Source organism: Pinus tabuliformis, chromosome 3_2, assembly GCF_031772625.1.
Source record: "Pinus tabuliformis cultivar Carrire ecotype Pingquan chromosome 3_2, CPIR1, whole genome shotgun sequence".
In the NCBI taxonomy this organism is placed as follows: Eukaryota; Viridiplantae; Streptophyta; class Pinopsida; order Pinales; family Pinaceae; genus Pinus; species Pinus tabuliformis.
In genome coordinates this window covers 811,506,433-811,514,415 of record NC_142302.1, presented here as the reverse complement: position 1 = coordinate 811,514,415, position 7,983 = coordinate 811,506,433, and the positions used below count along the sequence as shown (strand labels likewise).

At 31.2% G+C, this 7,983-nt stretch overlaps 1 pseudogene; it reads right to left on the bottom strand.

Moving 5' to 3' along the window:
- Positions 1 to 278: 278 nt before the first annotated feature.
- LOC149183094 (putative GPI-anchored protein At4g28100 pseudogene) lies at positions 279 to 4,497 on the bottom strand (annotated as a pseudogene).
- Positions 4,498 to 7,983: the final 3,486 nt, after the last annotated feature.

Below are 7,983 nucleotides of genomic sequence, written 5' to 3'. Positions count from 1 at the left end.
TACCCTGAGGATAGGGTCCTGATCCTCTGTTACAAGACAGCCATCATTTCTTTTTGCAGATTTGTTACCTTTAGTTAATTGTTTTCATTTCATTTCTGCAATAGATCATAACTATTGTAACACAGAGTAAGGGTTTGATAGAAAGTATATTTGTTTATACTACAACCTTTAATACTTTTAGAATTAAGTGCATACAGTACGAGGTCACCTTTGAGCAAAAGGACTTTCCCGGGTTGACAATTTAATGTGGTACTCGACTGTTTAATAAATAAACAATTCTAGCAGCCAACAGTGTATATGAGAGCCCTGAGCACTGCAGAAATGGTGGGAATATATGTAGTCTTGTTCTTTTCTAGTAACCATGTTAACCCGATTAATTCACAGTCTTTGTTGTATATTCTGCTGGTTCTCTCAAAGTAATGCCCATTCTTGCCTGGACTGCCATTGATCTTTTGGAGTGCCCTGAGGCAGTTAGTGCATCCATGGTGAGACGGGCTAGTGTAGTTGCTCTCCAGGGCGCGAACTACGGAGAGGGGCATGGCTGCATTGTGCCCATGGGTGGATACATTGAACATGTTCGGACAGCTAAGCGAGCTAACATGGTGCAGCCTTACGTTGCAGAAGTAGAGTATTGGATTGCAAGAAGAACTAGGGCTAGGGATATTGATGCCCTGGGTCTTCAGAGAGCTCTGCAAACTGTTCACACACGCCTGCGAATCGTCGGGATGGAGAGGTTGCAAGTCGGATGACGAGACGGGCGTGGATGTCGCTTGGAGCGTAGTTCGAGCGTGGGCAGCATACAACCAGGGGGCAAAAACAGGGCAGCAGCGGCTCTTGTCAAGAAGCCCCTTTCCATTACTGCAGGCCTCCTTCACACCTCCGAAGAGCTCATCCGAGAGATTGAGGTGGCACGTCTACTTCCCCTGTTGAACAGGGAATGCAAGTACAGTGTTCAAATCCTCATTTTTAGACTTTTGGTTTTGGTTATGAAATTGTAGTCTTGTTGCCAAGAATGAGCTTGTGTTAAGTTATGCTTTTGTTTTTCTTATACACAAGATCTCCTTCCTATTTATTGAGCATATTTGCTCTCAGAACAGGGTATCTGGAGCATTATACATGTTTTCAGTAGGATTCCACTATTTTATTTTTCTAGAAGACTAGTTCCTTATTTTATTTACTTACCCTATGATTTGTATATGCTTACATACTCCTTTCTGTATATATATCCATCACTATGTCTTACACATTTCATTTTATGGTTTCCAGTTCTAGTCTACTCTAGGTTTCTTAACTTTGCCAACTATTCGTCTCATCTCTAGGATTTCAAACTAGCTTTCGCTCCTTTGTGATTTCTAGGTATAACTACTCACTATGTCAGACTTTGACTTCGGTTTTGATGTACTATAATGGTTATTTCAAAAGGGTTGATGATAAAATTCATGCTACATTAGGGTGGCATCCTCTTTCACGCTGGTATAATGAATTTTTACCAGAGTATCAGGTATTTGTTTATACATCAAATTGAATTTTCATTATCTAATTTATTCAAATGATCCCTAACTTTAGTGTGCCTAGTCTATCTCGCTTCAAGTGGGATTCAATGTTAAATTTTTGGTTATGGAAGTAAAAATACTCTTTTATTTTTGAGTTACACCAGCAGCAATTCCTTATTGACAATTTTCTATTTTATTTGGTACATAGCATGAGAGATAATGATGGATTTAACTAATAGGTATAATACCCTCTGTTACTCTATTGTCCTTTTTTTGATGAAGTTATGGATGTCATTTCATTTTCGGCATATTTATTTTCTCGCGTTCTTTCCTGCAGGTATGTGTAGAAGCTCAATTTCATTTACGCCTTCCACACCTAAGGATCTCCTAAAATTTTGACTCGTTCTTGCAACTCAATAGGTTAGTTTTCATGACATTCTTCATACTCTGGCTACCCTATTCATATCGGATTGAGTCATGAGCATCATATTTTCCCTTTTTTATTTGGTATTTATTTAAGGGGTTAAGACCCTCTGTTCAAATGTTTCCCCTTACCAGGGAATTGGAACAGGATTTAACTTTACAATGGTTTTATGCTGTTAATTTATTTTCTAAAAACAATATATTCAGCTAGCTCCAAAAAGACGATGAGTCTTTGTACTTAATTGTCTTCTTAACAAATATATTTATCAAAAGGGATTAATGCCTTCATTGCTTTTTTTGTAGAGATATTTAATTGTATGGGACAATTATAGCTAGTGTGTATTCTTGTACATGATTTGAATTATGAGTTCTTCCTCTATCAAATTTCATATGTAAATTTGAATTTCCAGTAATGTATATGATTATTAGATAATGAATTTGATTTGTATTTTCTATATTACCATGAATTCCTCTGAATGATGAATTTTGTTTTTCCATTTACTGTTAATGTAAAAGTGTCTGTGTGTTTCTAAAGCTCGCTAAGGAAAAATGTCTTTCTTATATAATTTTGAGTTTCAAATCGGTCTTTCAATCCCAACCAACAGAATTTGTTTATTGTTAACTATTGTGTCTCCCTAAGTACGTTGATCTTGTCGTGTAAATGTTTTAGAATGAAAAAAGAAGGATTGATATAACCCCCATGACTTCCAAGTTCATAAGATATCCATTATATTTTGCGGAAATGTGAAAGAGTGATCTTAGATAAATTCTTTCTACTTGATAGACATAATTTCAACTCCAGTTGTAATTTTGATTCTCGGTGCTTTATATAATAGTTCTATGAGTCAAATTCTAATCTGTTTCGATATGGCACCGAGTATTTAGGAAAATCCGAACTGTTTTCTTTTCCTTTATTATATACATGCATAATGTTCCTCATTCATTGCTCCTATCCAATGCTAGTGTTAAATAAGTTTATGAAAATCTTACTGTAAATGTTTATCTTGGCTTCTAAATATGTAACCAAGTTCATTAGACACTAATTGGTGTACAAAACATAGTAATGTAACGAAATCAACTGGCTAGTACTTACACTATAACCCCCCTCTACACACTCCTTGGTGATGTAAAAATGCTTCTCCATATGAACAATAATTTAACTAATTAAATATTCCACACCTTCTATCTCACCTAATAACCACACTATCCTTAATGGATACACCCATTTACTCTCCTCATAACCCTCTTCTTTCGATCATTGTATTAGCTCTAACTATCCCTAGTCAAAAAGTTAGGTAAGGTTTACAAAACAAAAATAACACATATAGTTAGACAATATGCCAAGGAATTTATATCTAGCTGCTCCTTTTAGCACTAACATATTATGAAAAAACATATTAGTTTTTGATTTAAATATGATGATTAATGTTACAATTCCTCACAAATATCATTGTCTATAGTACAAACATGAGTATTATAATTGAACAAATTTTATCACACTTATCATTGCTTATTACAAATACATTGGAATTAACAATCAACATAATTCATCACCCTCTGATTATTTTGTTTCTTCTCATCATATTGATGCCATTTCATACATTCACTTAATTCAATAGAATATTCATATATAAAACCTGTAAATAAAACACTCATTAGAAATTCTAACCATGTGAAAACTTGAAATACACATGGGAAATACAAGTTCCTCCCAGCCATGAATAGAATCCTCTAGTTCCCCCCGAGCTAATATATGCTTACCCCTTGAAATATGCAAATAAACAACAACCTCTCCCCTTGATTCTAAAGTAAAGTATTTCTATAAATTTTCTTCCTTAGAAGATTTTTCCTTAGTGGCATCCCGCATTTTTTTCATCTCCCAACCCACTCACCTAGCATATCTTTCTTTTTTTTTAGAAAAAGGTGTTTCTTCCTTTTTCTTAAAAGTTGTCTGTCTCTCCCGCGACACTTTATTCCAACCATACTTAGTATATTTCTTGAGCTAAGTGATTTAATGAAATGTTTTTCTCCTATCTGATTAAATCTTATTTATTATCTCCTCAGAATTTTTAGGTTTCCTTTCTAGCGAAGATTTATTTTACTCTCATCTATCAAGGATGATTTCCCAAATTTGGAAAGAATCTCTTTACTCTAGTGGTCTTTAAGCCCTGCCAAGTTATCTGCTGAAGACAATTGCAGTTCCAACAACTGATGAATATGTGCACCAGATTTACTTTTGGATTCTAATTGAAGGTGGCCTATATGTTCTAAAATGAAGCTCTGTTGCATATATTTTGTCCTGTTCAACCTGCAAACTAAATCTGTGGCCAAAAATTTATGTTACGCCCGTGATTCCTCTGTGCAGATATCAAGGGGCTAGCACGGATTCTATGCCGATGAGTAATGAAAAAAAGACACAAGTGAAACTATGCAAGAAGGAAGAAAACCTCGAGAATGGAAGGATTTTAAATGGGATCCATCCTAGTACCCTTTTGGAAGGAAAGAAAATAAGGACGAAAGGAGGGTCATTGACAAGCAACAACGGGAACCACCAGAAAGCTCTTGAATACGTAAACTCCATTCCGGAACTGTTCTGCGAGAAGAGTGAAGATAGAAAGACTAGCTAAGAAAACCAGCCCTCAAGGAATTGCGTTGCAGAACGAGGAGATATTCTCCTACAATGGGGCCAAAACAAGAGGCCTCGTGGTTATAGAGCAGAATACAAAAGCGTGGTTGAAGAATCTTCTATTTAGGCTAAGAAAATTATTCGGATCGATAGACATAATGGAAGGCATGACCAACAGACATTCAAAATGATTTTATTTATTTTTTTTAAATAATTTTTTACATTGTCTCTAGAGAGACAATAGTTTGAATTATGGACATTTATTTTTTTTAAATAATTTTTTATATTGTCTCTAGAGAGACAATAGTTTGAATTATGGACATTTTTTTTTTTTAAATAATTTTTTTATTGTCTCTAGAGAGACAATAGTTTGAGTTATGGACATTTATTTTTTTTAAATAACTTTTTATATTGTCTGTAGAGGGACAATAGTTTGAATTATGGACATTTATTTTCTTTAAAATATTTTTTTATATTGTCTCTAGAGAGACAATAGTTTGAATTATGGACATTTATTTTTTTTAAATCATTTTTTTATTGTCTCTAGAGAGACAATAGTTTGAATTATGGACATTTATTTATTTTTTAAATAATTTTTTATATTGTCTCTAGAGTGACAATAGTTTGAATTATGGAATTGTCTCTAAAAAGACAAAAATGTAATTGTCTCTAAAGAGACACAAATGAAATTGTCTCTAGAGAGACAAATCAAAATGTCTTTATAGAGAAAATAATAATATGTGTTCTATATTGTCTTTATAGAGACAAATTTTTGAGACATTATATTTTGAGACACCCGCTTAGAGACAATATTTAAGACAATACACAAGTTTCATTTTGTCTTAAGTTAAGACAATTGACTCAAATATTGTCTTAAAACCCCCCTACATGTAGTAGTGACGTTATGTCATTCTATCCCAGATTGGACGTATCACGCACTTGGATTAAAAACTCCCAAGCTGGTTGGACCAAACTAAACTTCTTCAAGATCAAACACAATCACGATTTGTATAAGAACTCCTAGTTTCTTGGTGTGGTTGGCACATCCTAGATTTCTTTCGGGTTAAACTTATTTGCTGAGACTAATATCATTCTATATTTCTTCCAAGCTAAACTTATTTGGCGAGACTAATATAGAGGAAACTGGATAGAGATTTTTCACCAGATAAAAAAATTATTTGGAGATTTTATTTTTATTTACTTGAAGTGATCTTTGGCTAGATTTCCTTATTAACTACACAAATTAATATAGAGGACACTGGATAGAGATTTTTCACCAGATAAAAAAATATTTGGAGCTTTTATTTTTATTTACTTAAAGTGATCTTTGGCTAGATTTCCTTATTAATTACACAAATTATGTCCAATAGGCTTGTGCTAATTTTTACTTTTAGCAATAAACATTAAGGAGTCTTTGCAGTAAATTCATTTAGCGGGGACATATCAATGGGTGAGAGGAAAGATATTTTGAATTCTTGCATAAATAAGAAAATAGAGCTAAATATAACAGATTCGTGACTCTTTGTGATCATTCCACCAGCCTTCATATGTTAAAATATCAACAAGCCTTCATATGTTGTTGTTGTTGATGATGATGATAGTGCTTAACGTCCAAAGAGACCACATTGGTCTATCAGACCTATAATTGTCTTAGTTTTTAATTGTCTGGCTCCTAGTCTTTCTTGGCGAAATTGGTGCTGCAACTTTCTTCTTTTTCTCTACGGTTTTCCAGCTTCCTTTATCTTGCATTTCCTTCATCTCTTCTGGTTCTTGGGACATTGGTGTCTTCGCTTCGCGATCTATTGTGTTCATCTTTTTGAAGATAGTCGGAGAAGAAGTTTGGTCTAGGAGATCTGCTTTGTTGTTAAATGGAGATTTATTTTGTGTGGTATTCAAATCCTCATAATTGTTGATGCTTGAGGGGTTATTGAGTTAAAATATCAGCATCAAAAATAGTTTAGGATACATCTCATATGGGTAAAATTAAAAAAAAAACCATAAACCTAACTAAACTAAATTTTATTTTAAATTATCATTAATATTATTAATTATAAATAGATTAATATATAAGTTATCAATAAATTAATATAAGTTAAATTTATGTGTATTTAGAAATAAATCCATTACAAAATTTTTAATCATAAAAATTCATTCTCATTTTATTGAAGAAGTATTTAATTTATAAATAGGTTTTGTTATAATATCATGGCTCATTAATACCTTGTGCCCAAAAAATTATATCTTGTTTCTCATGACATTTGTTCATATGCCATTATTTTTCATTAATTGGTGTAATTAAAAAGTCAAAAAAGGCATAACTACTTTAAATATAAATCTCAACTTTGATTTATAAACACTACTAAGAATATTGTAGAATGTTTTTTGGAGGATAAATCCTACTATTCACCTAATAATTATTGTTCAGAGAGAAGCATTCTATAGCCCAATGTATAGGTGATGTATAAGTATATCTAGTCTCCAATGAAATAAAATAAAAATATAATATTTACTGGATGTGGATTTAAAGAAAATAAAATATTATAGCACTTAAACGACTAACTAAAACTATAGATTCAATGCAAATGTGATTAAGGTGCAAGATAATATTAAGGTAAGATAGTCAATTTACGATTGTCTTTTTGGACTCTAGATTTTGAATATAATATTTTAAAATGTAATATTTTTTTTAAATAATATAATATATATATATATATTTTTTATAAAGTTATTTATTTTTTATTGAGATACAAATTATTTTTAAGGCGAAAAAAATTTTGATCGCTCTAACTTATTAGTAAATCCAGAATCTAGTAAATAATTAAATTAAATTGCTAAAAACTTTATATATATATATCCACCTAAAAATCTAATATCTTAAAATTATCTAAATTATCTAAAAAGGGTCTTTATAAAAAAAACATAGGTATATTTAAAAAATTATGAGTTCAAGAATTACGCGATTAAGTTTATAGGGATCTAATGGGTTTGTAATATAAAATGTTACATTCTGAGATTAAATTTAAAAAGCTACGACTTAAAAAATTAGGTTTATATGAATCTAATTGATTTGTAATATAAGATGTTATTTTAACAATATCTATATTGTCTTACGTATAGTTTATATGAACTAATAAAAAAGATAAATTGAAAATCACAATAAAAATAATTCACAATCTAGATTATTATATATAATATTTAATAGTTTAATTTTAAATTCAAAATTAATCTGGTTTATATGAATCTAATTGATTTGTAATATAAGATGTTATTTTAACAATATCTATATTGTCTTACGTATAGTTTATATGAACTAATAAAAAAGATAAATTGAAAATCACAATAAAAATAATTCACAATCTAGATTATTATATATAATATTTAATAGTTTAATTTTAAATTCAAAATTAATCTTTCAATCCATTATAAGTTATTACCTATATT